Raw genomic sequence first — 15,250 nt, 5'->3', positions numbered from 1 at the left:
ATGGTTACTGTGTTGTAAGATCAACGAAAAGGGGCAAAAATGTTTGTGTCTGTCAGTACATCTTCCTGGATCCAGTGTCATGATGCACAAGGTATGGACCGCCATGGCTTCGTCATGGACCATATGAATGATGCCGGTCTCGCCATCGATATGAGAATATGTACACAATTCACCAAATCCTCACCACCAGTCTGGAACTTTTAGTCTCCTACTCCTGTGGATCGCAAGGTTAACCGCGGGGATTTTGTTCCTCACCTGCCGCCATATCATGTTCACGGCATCATCCTTCCTGGGGGGATACTGGAATTCATAGTGACTAGAGACGTTTTTTAGCTTTGACCACATCTCAACCCACTTCTCTTTAGGCATCTGTCTGAGCTGGTTGAGCAAGTAATCAGGTTCTAGAGCTTCTTCAACTGAGAAGAAAAGCGAGAACTCGCTGTAATCAATCTCATCCTCAAAAGGGAGCTCAATCCGGCTACTGATAATCACAGGAATGCAATGGCTGACAATGGCATCAAACAGCCGGCATGACGAAGGAGTATCCCCGGCGGGATGGAGGCAAAACTTTGATGATCGCATGCCATCTGTAGACTGCAAGGAGTAAACATTTTATAAAATATCAGTTCTCGTATCAAGAAGCCTCAACAGAGAAGAGAATCACATCAACATATCGAAACCATAAACAAAAGCCACTACACACTTAGAAGGAACTAGTATGGTGAGGGGCAAGTCCAGTTAATTCCATGTCACTAAAAACAGAAGGGTATGAATGACAGAGAATGCTTACGATTTTAATGCCGTCACCTGTGGCAAGACTATTTTCAAAGCGCACACCATCTTTGCCCTTTAATAACTTCGCGAGTTTTCCACGGATTTTCCCTTCCTGGGGAAAAAAACACCCTTAGGATCCCATACTCTCAAGACAATCCCACTACAGTAAATGCTAGGCTGAGACATAAACCAATTCCATACATCTTTCCTGACTGTACGCCCCCGAAAGAAAAGCAGTGTAGGGCGAGCCTCAAATGGATCAGATGCATCGTCGTTAAGGAAGGAATCTACAACATGCACATATGGTGCTACAACATCTTTCCTCAAGGAAGCCAGTTCCTTCGTGTATCTCCCAAAGTCTGAAACTATAAGAACAGATGCATTCACCATATCTCGCAGAAATCTAAAAGCATTTGGGTGATGCATCGGAATCACATGGTCACGTCCCGCAGATCGTTGCCAATATTTAGACTTCCATAGAATGTCCATAAGTTCCACCTACAAGAACAAGATAGAAACAAGTTCAAAAGGCAGTTTAATTTAGTTATTATACTTGATGAAATATTTACTTAGGATTACGCATAATGAGGACAGAATTACACATTTACAGGGGAGCATGCCGATAGAGTTATAGACAGCTTTTGTGTGATTTTTATTCTCACCCAAGCCTTGCAGGATTTTCCACAGTTAAGAAAAACATTTTTTTGTGGCTAAGCAAACTTTATAGGTTGACATAACAAAATAATAATCAAGTGACATGCGATGCAAGCAAAATAATGTGCTTTGATTGGTTTCACTATATGACAGGTCTTTGACTGGGAGCATATTTACTTAGGATTACACATAATGGGATGTGCAGTGCACAATTCTGAGAGACACTGAACACAGAAACATGTAATCCAGCCTCATTGTCATCGTCACAGAGCACATAGTTACTCTGTTATCATCCTAATACAGTTTACAGAACCAACGTTGCCTGATTGCCGGCTATAAATTTGCAGTGGCTGGTAAGCACGACGAATGATGCATAGAAGTTATGTGCATCAAGTCTGCTTGTGGCCATACTACGCACAATAAGTAATACTCCCTCCGTCCCAAAATAAGTGTCGTTGATTTAGTGAAACTTTGTACTAAATCAGCGACACTTATTTTGGGACAGAGTATCAATTAGCCCTCAAAATGCACAGGGAGCATCACACACCATATCCAATCGAGAATTTCTTACAAGATCAAACCATACGAACACGTAGTGTCAAGTGTAGTAGACAATAGGTTACTTCAGCATTTCATTCCGCAATTATAATTCAGTTCCACAAAGAACATCCATGGTGATCAGAGCCTACTAACCTGCCACTACAACTCATACACAAACCAGCCAGATAGCTTACAGGGAAACCCATATCACTACACCTCACAAATTATACTTGCTAATTCTCAAACATTCTTTTCTTTCAAGGCAAGCCACATTGTAAGTAAAGGAGATAGCGGCCTGTCATGTCTGCCATAATTTGGGGAGACCACTGCGGCTAAATAGTGTGGCCGACAGCGATGGAACACCTGCCATGAGAGCAATGTTCAAAGCCAGGGTGTTTATCTTTGATGAGCTTACAGTGTTCAATGGATCATTAATCTATTGAGATCTTTCGTCCGTTTAGTGTGTTTTGTAGCAAGTACAGTTTTCACCGGGCAATTTGGCTGTTCGTGGATGGTCGTGCCTACGCAAACGATTTTCCACAGCGCAAAACGCAATTCAGAGCAGAGACGTCTCAATCGGAGCCGATATGATCCGTTCCAGGCCACAGGACAGAGCCACCAGCAAAAGCAGCGAGATAAGGGGGCGTGGAGGAGCGGCTGCTACCTGAAGGAGGCGGTCGGCCTCGGTGTCGGGGTCGGTCATGTTGCGGCCGTGCACGTTGAAGCTGAGCGAGGAGAAGAAGGGCACGAAGAAGGCCTCGGCGGCGTCCGGATCCCGCACGCGGACGGCCTCCGCCGCCGCTCCCCCCTGCTGCCGCTGCTGCTGAAGGGACGCCATCATCCAGTACTCCACGCTGTGCTGCCGCCTGATCCCGCCCGCGGAGGGCGGCCAGGCGGGGAACGCGGTGGAGTTCCCCTCGGCGCCGCCGCCGCCGTTCCTCGAAGAGGCCATCATGGCGACGTGGAAGCGCGGGGGGAGGTCGTACATGAAGACGCGGAGCGGCGGGGCGGGCGGGCAGCGGGCGGCGAAGGGGCGGAGGTTGAGGAGGATGCTGCTGGGGGAGGCGGCGCGGGCCGGGGAGGCGAGGTAGATGACGGTGGAGGAGAGCGCGAAGGCGAGGAGCAGCAGCCCGAAGACGGCGGCCACCGTGCGGACGCCCGGCGCGGTGGCCATGGCCGTGCCGTGCCGCCCGCCGGCGTCCCCGGTGGATTTGGGGTGTGGTGGGGGTACGGGGCTGGGTAACAACTAACCAACCCAGCCGCGTCGGGGCGTTGTAATAGGCACGATGGCTCTTTGGTTTTTTGCTCCGTGGTTGGTTATGGGGGCAGCTCCGGTCTCCGTAGTGGGGAATATGGTTGGGCCTCAAGGGTTTTTTTAATCTACTGGTTTTACCTTTTTGAGCATTGACTTGCATATGTTTACTTGTGTATGATGTAGACACAACATGTGCTCATGAGTTATCACACCACAAATTTTTAAGTGGGACACATTCCTTAAGAAACAAGAATGACAGACACAACTAGTGTTCATAGTAATGATTGGCAAAACTATCTGTTACCGCTGAATGCCCGATAAACCCTGCTTGCAAGCTGTGTTTCAAATTTGGGTACTGCAGTTTGCGAAATATTAGACATGGATTGTTCATATGTATCGCAGTTTCTTAGACTTATTTTTTCAAGTTGTCGACGCGGTCCAGGTCTTGATGCACCACGAGAAAATACAAGAGGGTGATTTTGGCTTTGTCGACTTTGAAATAATTATTTCTCAAATCAATTACTTATAGCTATAAGATCTTCATTGTGTCCTCACTTTTATATTTACGCTCGTCCTAAAGCCTGGTAGAAGTCCCTTAGATAGTGACGTAGAAATGGTTTTATATTTTAGATTTACTAATTCTCATATAGATGAGAGTTAACAAGGTCTCATCTAACTTCTATGCTATTAACCAAACAAAAAAAAGGTAAAATGATCAGCTCCGAAAGTGGGAATATGGCCGAGCTTCAATGGTTCTGTATTACTTGTTTTACCCTTTTGAGAATTGGCTTGAATATGTTTTATTTGTGTATGATGTAGACACAACATTGCCCTTACCACACCTCAAAGTACAATTTTTTTTTGTTTAAAGCATAACTCGATAAGCAAAAATGCGGTTGATACTCATGATTAGGAAAACATAAAGTACAACCGAATTTTTTTACCGCTGAACACCGATTAATCCCTCTTGTAAGTCACGCTTTGGATTTTGGGTTTGTGCCCGTGAAATGGTAGACACCTCTCCCGGCTTGTCGAGCCGGGTTCAAGAGTGCACTATCAAACTCCCATTGCGCCACAGCGCGCCAACGACTCCTTCTGACAAGTTTGGCTCCCCGAGGCTTGCTATAGTTTTTCTTCTTTGTGGGTTGTTGCTTAATAGATACGAGATTTTTTTTGATCTATTCATAATCAATCATGACAGTATAGAAAATAACAGAGGTAACACAAACTACAACAATGTCGATAGATCACCCAGCGACAAATACAAGTACATGAGTGAGTCGAAGGCACGTCGGCTCACCAGAATCAAACAAACCTTGTTGTGGTAGACAGTCGAGAAGTTGTTGTGCTAAGGCCCCATAGAAGCGCGCAGCGCACCAGAGCAGGATCCGTTGCCGATGAAGAGGGACGTAGATCAGAAGGATCAATCTTGTCAACACGCAGATGAAGAATGCAAGACTGGACCAAACAGATCCACTGAAGACCATCGCCGACCGATTCGGGCGAGATTCGACAAAGACATGCCTTCACATGGGCTCCCATTCTCACCTTGGCTTCCATGAAATCCACACTTCAACTCTTCAAGTGCGCTTATCGTGAGCGTAGAAATGATTGCGGTGTTCAATTAGAAATCAACAGAATTACCGCCTCTGAGCAGGACGATTCGCTGGTGGTAGAGGGCGTGTACAAAGAGCAGTACTCCCTCCGTTCCACAATGTAGCGCATATAGATTTTTCTAAAAGTCAAACTTTATAAACTTTGACCAAGTTTGTAGAGGAAATCATATACATCTAGAATACCAAATACATGTGCTTAGACACATCACAAGACATACTTTCATATTACATACATTTGGTATTGTAGATATAAATTGTTTTCTCTATAAACTTGATCAAAGTTTATAAAGTTTGACTTTGTAGAAAATCTATATGCGCTACATTATGGAACGGAGGGAGTAGTATAGTATCCCGTGGTTCCATTCAAAGCGGGGATCGACTTGTCCGTCACGACGCCGAAAAGCGCGCGCATCCGTAGCTTTGCGTGCGTGCGAGTCTGCGAGACCGGAGCAGAGCAGCCGATGCTTCCGAGTTCCAAGTCTACTCGGGGCCGTTCCACAAGGGACAAAAGCAGCAGGTCTACCCACCCAGCACCCAGGGCTCACCGGTCAGGCGGGGCTCTTTCCCCTGGAAGGAACGCTACGAAAAGAACTCTGTTCGCTCGAGATTTATCCCTGGGATTAAAAAAAAAAGATTTATCCCCGTCAAAAAATATAAATAAGGTGCTGTGATATGACTCGTTGGCAGATGACAGTAATACTCAGCTTCGTTGTCTCTGATGTCTACATGCTCATAAATACTTCTCGTTGGCATCTCCAAGCCCAGGAAAAACAAGGCATACTCGAGAAACCAATCTACGGAATCAGGGGATAACTGCCGCCGCAAGGAACAAAACCCGTATATATCATGATTGAGTGACTAGCAGTTATACCCCCAAAATCCAACGAGTAAAGCGGCAATGCTCCTAAGGGAAGCTCTTCCCGGCATTTCGGTCAAAATCAAGCTCAACATTGGTGATCACTGATCAGGCCTTCCTTTACAGTTGGGATTTCTACCTCAGGTGCGGCCGCTCGGGATACACCGATACATCTATCTACCTGTGCAACGATGGGTAGGACTCGGCCATGATCAGGACGACGAGGGACGTCCATCCGGTGAACGACCTCGCGCCCTTCCCCTTCCCTTTGTTCTTCTGGTCGTAGTTCTCCCAGAAGAACCCGGTTTCCTGGTAGTTCCCCACGATGTTCCTGTAAATGCAGGCAGATAAGTTAGCACCACCAAGCGTCCATTAGAGAGGCTGAAATTCAGCGCATTTCGGGTTCTCGTGCTAGAAAGTTGGGACATACCGGATCAGGTTCGATCTTAGCTCATCGTACAGTTCCCCTGCCCTGACACTGTATGGGCCATCCTCTACAGGGCAACGCAGTGTTAAGAGTGTGATGCATACAGTGAAATTTGTGAAAGGTAAGTATTGGTACATTTCACAGCATTGTTTGAGGAGTTTACCGTGTGCATAGTGATGGAGTCCTGAAAGAATCATGTAGTTCATGTTTATCCAAATAGCACCTCTCCAGTACGGAGCATCATGCTCCGTATTACGCTTCATATACATTGAGCTGGACCATGGATCAGCAAATAATTCAGAAACTACTAACTGAATGACCTAGTAATATTGTTCAGTGAGGCCTAATTTGGTTGCAAGGGGATAGCTTCCCAGGGCCCTAATCCTCCACCAGAGGATTGCCATGGCCATCGGGGATCCCTCCTCCTACCAGGGGAGATCACCATGGTAGTTTGGAAGGCTAGAGGGAAGAAGATCACGTCCAGAAAAAACGCCAGGTATAGTGCTCAGGTAGCGCTGGAGGAGATCGCTCGATGCGAGTCGTGGCTTTTCTCCCCAACCTATCTGGGCGTGGATCTCTCACCCGGGGAAAGGAAGGGGACCGGGGCAACATATCCCTAGCGAGCGAGCGACCAAACGTCGTCGTGGTTTTCCACGGGCCGAGTTTTCCTCGTGGGCTCTGTGCCCAGGTATTTGACGGGGATCCCCCCGGGATCACAGGCTACCAAACTAGCCCTGAGTGTAATAGTAATACAACTGCCCCAAGTCTTCTACACTGGGCCCTCTAGTGAAGTTACAGTTTTCCACATGGATGCTCTAGAAGTTCCAAAGTCACGAGTACCTCCAATTTTAACCATCGAGCTGTGCTCCTTAGCAAAGTGAACAAATACAGATATTTAGATATACCTTGTTCTAGAAAGTGACCGGAGGCCATAATCCGTCCATAGGAAAGAGCTGTTGGATATAAGGTCAAGCTGCTTCTCAAGAACCCACGATTCCTGAATAGAGTTAAATAGTGCTTATCAATGTAGGAGTTTAGGATGAGCATGACTGGGCTGGGATAAAAAAACACGGTAAAAGTGAGAAGCAAACAGATGGGAGGTAGTGAGCATACAGGTGGAATGGCCCCCATCATGAATGGGAATAGGCTGACATAACCAACATGAGGTACTAATTGCAGATGTGGGGCTTCTAATGTCTCCCGCAGGAGTTCTCGTTTCATAGCCTCCCTATTTTCATACCATCTCAAACGAACCTAACAATGATCTTACAACCAAAATCAGTAATCATGCCTGTAAGCTAAATCACAAGGCTGAGAGGAAGCGCAACACCAACCTTTTCTGTATGGTTACCAAAGTCAAAATAGGCACCAGTTTTGTCATCCAAGTGCATCTGTCAAAATGCAACAAACAATTGAACAATGGAAGCCTAGTTATTGCTTGAACACAGCTTGTTACATGCAAAACCCAATAAGTCGATAACAAGCATTTAGTAGATAGCTGCTCTTTGGAAGAAAGAAAAAAGACTACACAACACATCATGAATTCAAAGGCATTTGTGTCATACTTTTTGTCTCCTACTGGCATACGAATCCATAATACTGTAATACTCAGCAGCAAACAGAAAGCTCAGCATGTTTTCCCAAAACTATCCCCAGACAATTTGCTTATATGGTCCCTTGAAGTTGGGCAGGAACCAAAACCACAGCATTCACTGGAGTTATTGGTAAATTAGCACAGTTCTTTGTCTATGTTTAAAGGGTCATATAAAAAAAGATTGTATCGGATCATAATTATTAGCATTGAACAAGTGCCTCTATTCATATCCAAAAATGTAATACCATTAGTTAATTAACTTAAAAGGATGATATCTGATTGATCTACACAGTAAAAACAACATTCATGAACGAAAATAAACTACCAGAACTTTCAAGGCAATACCTTGTTAAGTGTCTCAAAATCTGAAAGTTGATCTGACAATTTATAGTAATCCTGCAGAAGATAATAGATTTTTCAAGAAAAAGAGTAAGTCGGTAAATGGCTGAGACAAAGCCAGTGCAGATATTCATACAGTACCTTCTCAAGAGAGCTGTCCATTTTAAGAAACCCGGCGATTGAGCGCATACAATTTGTAGCTAGAAGCATCCAGCACCGAAGGTCAACATGGCGCTCTTCGTCATTAGGGTGAGATGCACGAGGATAGTCATCCAACCCAGATGTCAAAGTCTGTAAAGGAGTTAGAAACATTGGGAGTGATCTCACTAATGCAATTATACAGAAAGACAAGGGAATAAACTCTATTTGCCAACAACATAGCTTTTGCATATACTTTAGGATCAACTGATCAGAGTGGGAGCAAGCAACTAAGAATTGTTCAAAAACCTTTGGGTTTAACTCCCTTGTTGTCATATTGTCTCTTCCATGCCAAAAAAACGTCCCTTCATATTTCCCTAAAAAACAATCAAGTCAATAGACCTTCATGATAAACAAGCTAAAAGTTCGGACATGACGAGCAAAAACATAAAGGATAATCTGCATATAATGGAAATTAATATCCACAGTTGACTGACCCAACAATAAACATTGACTTTTAACAGTATAAAACATATATATAATATTTTACAGCTTACACCAGTTCGCAGAAAGGTTAAATGCACACCGTAATGCCGTGTGACAGAAAAAGTGTTCTATAAAGCACTTAGGCTAGGGAGACACTGCAGTGGCAGGTTGGCAACTAGCACATAGCCGCCAACCAGTCAGACAGGCTTAGGTGTTACCCTTTAGAACAGTGCAAAGAAATGAAGCATATCTCTTTCCAGGCCATCAAAACCCAGGCACATGGTACTGTAACCTGAAAAAGTGTTAGTTTCTAACTTTGGACAGGCAGATCCTTCGACAGGGCATATTAGTGTTCCATATTCTGGCAGCTGGTTACACATTTCTCTCATCAGAACAGTTGATCTGAGATACAGTGTCTGCTAAACTAATCAAGGATTACTTTATTTGCGTCAGTTTGAGAAGAGAGTATATATAAAGGAACCAGAGAAACTGAAGGGAAAACAGATAAACTTCTGAAAACTTTGATGTGTTCCTATACATAACGTAAGAAGATATAGATGGTCAACAGAAGAGACGATTATCATCTGTGCCAGATGTTTGCACCCTTGATCTAGCTTCGGTTATGCTTTTTGGTATTTATGCTGAAATGCTTTCTACAATTAATGAACCAAGAGTAAATATCTCAAATGCTCTTTAAAAATAGCATAGCCGAGTCAAGGCTTTGGAAGCTCAAGTAGTCAAGTGTAACTACTCTTCTTACCATAAAATCACAGATAGCCCCTAACAGAAGACAACTAAGCATGGTAATACTCATGTTCAACAATATGTCCATAAATCAGTAACAGCATGCAGTTCAGCATGTTCATGCGTGCTCTAAACACTATGATGAGCATGACTTAAAATAAAGTGAAGATCCAACCGATACATACTTTTCCGTGCTTGGCAGAAGAAAAGCATACTGGTTCCATTTTCACAGCCACCAATCGTTTACTCTTACTAGTTATGACCTATGACCGAGTATAAGACATTGGAACAGCAAAGCTCACCTGATTGCGTACTGTTGAACCACTGGAACCAAGAGTTCAGCCGTACATAAGCCCTTTTAAGGAAAGTGGATATCTTTTCAGCTTCCTCATCCGAAAACTGGTGTGCATGTATGCCACTTGCCAAGTCTGCGAGAGAAAATGTATTAAACCAACTGGACCGCAATCACTTGATCATAATTCACACACTTCTACACATAAACAGGTTTTTGATGCTTGACCAGATCCACACATTAATAAGATTCTGATGCTAGGCCACTGTGAGCAGTTCTCTCTCAACACATAATTGGATACATATGCACGAACAAAATAAACCCAACATAATTTGTAAGACTTCAAAGTCATTTTTACGGTTGCGTGAGTGTTGTTGTCATGCCCTCGGATATTTAAAGTGGGAGGGATGGGGGAACCGGCCAGTAAATAAGCTGTTTAACCTCCCAACCGACCACCCGGGTTAGAGTCATATGACCAATTTGGGTGCCTATCTGGCCATATCGTTCTTTAGTACTCCCTCCGTCCCATAATAGACACTAGTAGTGTCAAAAATGCTCTTATGGGACGGAGAGAGTAATTGAGTAAGTCCAAGAGAGAAGCTAGTCAAATTTCAAAAGAAGAAAGAAGGGGTAGAGGCAGGGAACATTAGTATGTAAGCTGAATTTCTGCCTTACACATCAACATTTATCATTTAAAGCATCTAGTGTGTACAAACCAAATAATCCGAATAATTAAAGAGAAAAACCAAGAAAGCAATTAGATATCTCAATTATCAACACCGATGAACAGAATTGGTCCTACCACGCAGCGCAAGAAATAATGTCGGAGGGTTTCCATTGGAAGGATACTGCAGAACGAATTCCTCAGGAACTTTACTGCATGAAGCCAAAAACTAGATGATATAAGAACTGACATATCAAATTTATGACTAGCTATGAGAAGGACATAGATAAGAATGTTGGAGGGTCCATCCCTCGTAGTGGATACTAACCTTAAAGCTTCAGCCCCTAATATTTGCTCTCGAGGAATCCATCCATCCGCATTAATTAGATCCAACCAATGGCCAATTATGTCCATGGATATATGGGCATCCCAGCGCCTGTACATCATCATCAAGGAAGTGTGTTCACAGAGAGCAATAATACCAGCACAGGCAGGGAAGTTGTCCAGATAACGAATGGAGTAGCAGAAGCCATGCACCAAACATTATGAATTGATAGAATGCTTACCAAATGACTAACTGATGGAAGCCCTCGTCCCACAGGAATCCCCTAGGGAAAAATGAGCGACTGGGCACAGCTGTATATAGTGCAGCAGGCCAATATGGAATATATTTATCTCCATTTTTTTGCTGCAACAAAAAATCTTCAACATTATTTGTTTGTGTGATGGTAATAACCTAGAATCTGTATCTGGTCTACTGCCCAAAAGAAATAGATTCAGCACAGTTGAGTAGATTACTACACATACATAAGGTGGCAAACAGCCATGAGAAAGACATAGATAAGAATATCAGGTGAAACTCTAAAACTTACTGAAAAACCTTTGGGAAGTGCAATTTTTGACTGCCCGTAGAAGTAGCCAATACCGCCAAGTAGACTTGACAAGGCAGCTCTACCAACAGATAGTTCTTTGGAAACAATCTGCATCAGAGCAACACTAGCATCAACATAGGTCCATTACATAGTCCTCAGCCAAGCTTTACTGATTGCCTGGAACAATATTTATCTATCTAGCAAAAAATCCATTAGCATTAAAGTATCCTACAACTGTAAAGCACACAACCAATAACAAAAACGTAACTGTCATGTACAGCCCCATAAACACGGACACAATGCAAGAGTAAGTACAAATACTTTTGATTTGGGAAATTAAATTCAGGGTTCCTAGGAAGCAGTGCTACAGTGGGAAAAATAACTCTAGAGACTGCAAAAAAGAGCTTGTGGAAAGTACAAAACTGACCCAAGGAGCACACCTTATTATTTACGTTGAAAATTTGATCATATCTCTCTTCAAAATCTTTCTGTTTTGATTCAAGGCGGGTGCTCAGCATGGGACCTGAAAATCTTGACATCATTACTGATATAACAATTAACAAACAAAATGAATACATCGTGCCTCCAAAACTCCTGAAGTTCAGGTTCAACGTAAGGACAAGATGCAGGTAAAACGGATCTCATATCTGATGCGGGGAAGCAAGACAAAGTCAAAATCTCGCGTTACTTCCTTCAAAATGTTCAGAGCATGCATATTATAGATGATGTCCATGTAATCCAATAATGAATATGTCTCCTATCTATAAGCAGTATTGCACCGTGCAGCAGAATCACCTGTTAGCCTGTTAACACGTTCTGCAGTCATTGGATTTTTTGAGCCAGCCCCTGACAAGAACACCATGTCTATTTTGGCAGGAAGTTTTATTGAAACCTGTGGAAACAGAGGGAAAACATAAATTAGAAAGGCAAAAAAATATTACTCAAGTTCTGGGTGTTATTGACTCATTCTTGATTTGACACATACACGAGGATGTACTGTATATTGATGGAATAACTTGACAGGGGAAAAAACGTGTCTTCACCTTTAAAGTACCTGATAGATCATTGCATTTGAAGAGTCTTCTGTCATGTCTGGCAGATTAAGGTTCCCACTTTGCCTTGCCTACAAAGTTCCACAGATGTAGCTATAAATGCAAACCAACTTTATAATATACAGGTAAAGGAACAAGAGTTTAGGAATTACATTAGTCACAAGGGCATGCTGTACTAGGTCGCTTAGATTGTGCATACTGATCGTCTGGAATCCAGCTCTGTGAATTTCCAAATTGTCCTGTGACAGCGTTCCATAAATGACGATAGAGATGTCAACCATATGGCATCATGTTACATAATAGTATCAAGTGATACAAAACCCCCCTAAAAACTAGGACTAACAAGGCCACAGTATATGTATACCTCAGATCTCAGGTAAAGTTCCCAATCACCAATCTCTTCATGCGATCCAGAGGCCAAAAGAACAGGACCTCTCGACGGAGGCTCATGTGAGCCCATAGTGATCAACTTTCCTGCTTCGTCAGCAATATAGAAGAACAGATGTGTGGTGCTTTCTTGGGCTTCACTTAAACTTGACCTAAATTAATTGTAATGGCATGAGATGAATTCCCTTTTGTTCCTTAGATAATGTTGCAGGAGTAAGAACATATGGCAACTTCCAAATGTTGTATTTGGTGATGAAGAGGTCAACTCAAGTAAACAATAACAGTATTTCCATCTCGTGTCAAACATTACTTTATTTAAATCAGATTTTTTTTCAGTTTGAGCCTAATGAATATGGACTTACCCCTCATTCTTAGCATCCAATCGAACTGCCCAGTCTCCTCCATAGCCACTGCCATCTCCTTTCTCTTTTAGAAAGCTAGTGGTCAAGTGCAAGCCATGATCAGTCAACTCTTGACGTCCATAATCCCTACCATTGTGATCTGCCCACCCATATTTGCTAAGCTCGTCAGAATCTTGGCAGACATGGCGAATAAAATATTGTCCATTTTTCACGCCAATCCACATCAACCCAGCAATTAGAGACAATGGAGTTCTGAAATATAAATTGTATTAGTATGGATTTTTCACAAGCTTGGTAGTACAGAGCTGCCATCACACACACATATTATTTCTTCTGATTAATGGAAAACAGCGTGCTGCACCAGCAGCAGAAATTGTATACCACAACTCCAGCCCTCCACAATGGAACTAACCTAATGAGTAATGAGAACAAAAAATACCTCTGTTTGCCTCGTGTTCACGAGACAAGTAAATTCACAGCATAACAACTAATGATGCTAGCAATATAAGTTTTCATGGATAGTTCTAGCATGTCCAAGAGGACTAAGAGAACAGAATCATTCCAACTAGCATGTTATAAGGGAAAGAGGAAGAGATCACCAAAGTTAAGTACCTAGCACGAATTCCAAGATATACATTTGGCCTGTAAGTACCCCAATACAAGCTTTCTTTGTGATCACCTTGGAACTGCAGCCAGTCAACATTAACCATCAGAAATCTAATTGGTTTACAACCAAAAATCAATATAAATCATCTAGAACAGAATAAATCAAATACTCGCCTAGTAAAGAACTAGAATGCATACACATTATAGTCGAAAGCAGTTTTATCTCACCTACACACCCTATTCTAGTTCACGCCTCTTAACAAGTTTAACGACCTATGGCAAATCACTGGGAGGATTTACTACCACACGGGCCTCCTTTGGTTTACAGGAATTTTGTAGGAATTCTGAAGGATAGGAATTTTGTAGGAAAAAGTCCTTTGAAGCCCTTTGGTTTGTAGGAATGGTTTTCCTATTCGCATGATATTCTTATCCTATGAACCAAAGGAGGCCTTAAAAGTTACTTCACCAGAGCACTAATAAAGCATACACAATCTGTAGTTCATTGTACTGATGTAACCAAAACTCATCATTAACTAGCTACCATCTATACCGAGTGGTTGAGACATACAGTACAACAGTGGTGTCCTTCCCCAATTTGCGTAGCTCTTACATAATTCCAATGTCCCAAGTTCCACTGTTGCAGGTTCTAGCAGAGCACGCACACCTTGCAGAATGACATAACACCTGCCTAGTCAATTGTGACGCTACGAGGTGATGACCCTCACCTGAGGCAGATCCATCATCCGGGGCGCATCAAGCGGCGTGACGGAGCGCGCCATCCTGCGCAGCGCCGCGGCGCCCTCCGACTCCGCCTCAGCCTGCCACCACCCGCCGGTATACGCGAGGAAGGCGACGGACAGGAGGGCAACGGAAGCAATCCCTAGGAGAAGGAGGGTTCGGGCGCTCACGGCCATGACGCGCAGCGGGCCATGGTCGCCGCGGCCACTGCGCCGCGCTGCGGCGGCGGCGGCGGCCCGGCGCGCGTCCGGATCCGGGGCAGAGGAGGAGGGGTCCCCGCGGCTCCTGGAGGCGGCGGATGGACGCCGGGTGGCGCCTCCGCTGCCGCCGGTCATCGGAGAATTCCCGGCGATCTCCCCGCTTTCTCTGGTTTGGTTCGTGGACTCGCCACTCGGCTAGACTGGACCGGAGACTGCAGGGGGAGAGGAGAGGGGTTTGGGTTTGAGTCAATTACATTGAACTGGTGCCATAACTTGGCTTTGACCTGCATATACGATGCAAATCGCATTTATATACATATATAGTGCTGACTAGATGCGTCATATAATGTGGGACCCACTATTAGCCATTAAATGGTAGAGATAGGGCTTGTGGCCTGTTATTTTGTGAATCCCATCAAAATTATTTTTTCTCACAAAAAGGCCACTGCCACGTGCCGATCCATTTGTCAGCGAGTAAATTATGTGCAAAATTGGTGGCTGATGTATTTTTGAACCCATAATCTGCAGCATGGATGCGTGTCTGCCTAACCAATGGATCGAGAACCGTTTTTCGTCCTAAAAGAAGTTCATTTTCACCCAAAAATGTGCCTCAATGGACGAATCTCACCCTGAAGTCTAATTTGGTACAATTTT

The 15,250-nt window shown here is 43.8% G+C and overlaps 1 pseudogene; it reads right to left on the bottom strand.

The window, feature by feature from the left end:
- Positions 1-6: 6 nt before the first annotated feature.
- LOC119270108 lies at positions 7-14,809 on the bottom strand (annotated as a pseudogene).
- Between the last annotated feature and the right edge of the window lie 441 nt (positions 14,810-15,250).

This window comes from Triticum dicoccoides, chromosome 3A (assembly GCF_002162155.2).
Source record: "Triticum dicoccoides isolate Atlit2015 ecotype Zavitan chromosome 3A, WEW_v2.0, whole genome shotgun sequence".
Classification (NCBI taxonomy): Eukaryota; Viridiplantae; Streptophyta; class Magnoliopsida; order Poales; family Poaceae; genus Triticum; species Triticum dicoccoides.
Note: the sequence above shows the minus strand (reverse complement) of the source record. Positions and strands in the feature narration are given on the sequence as shown.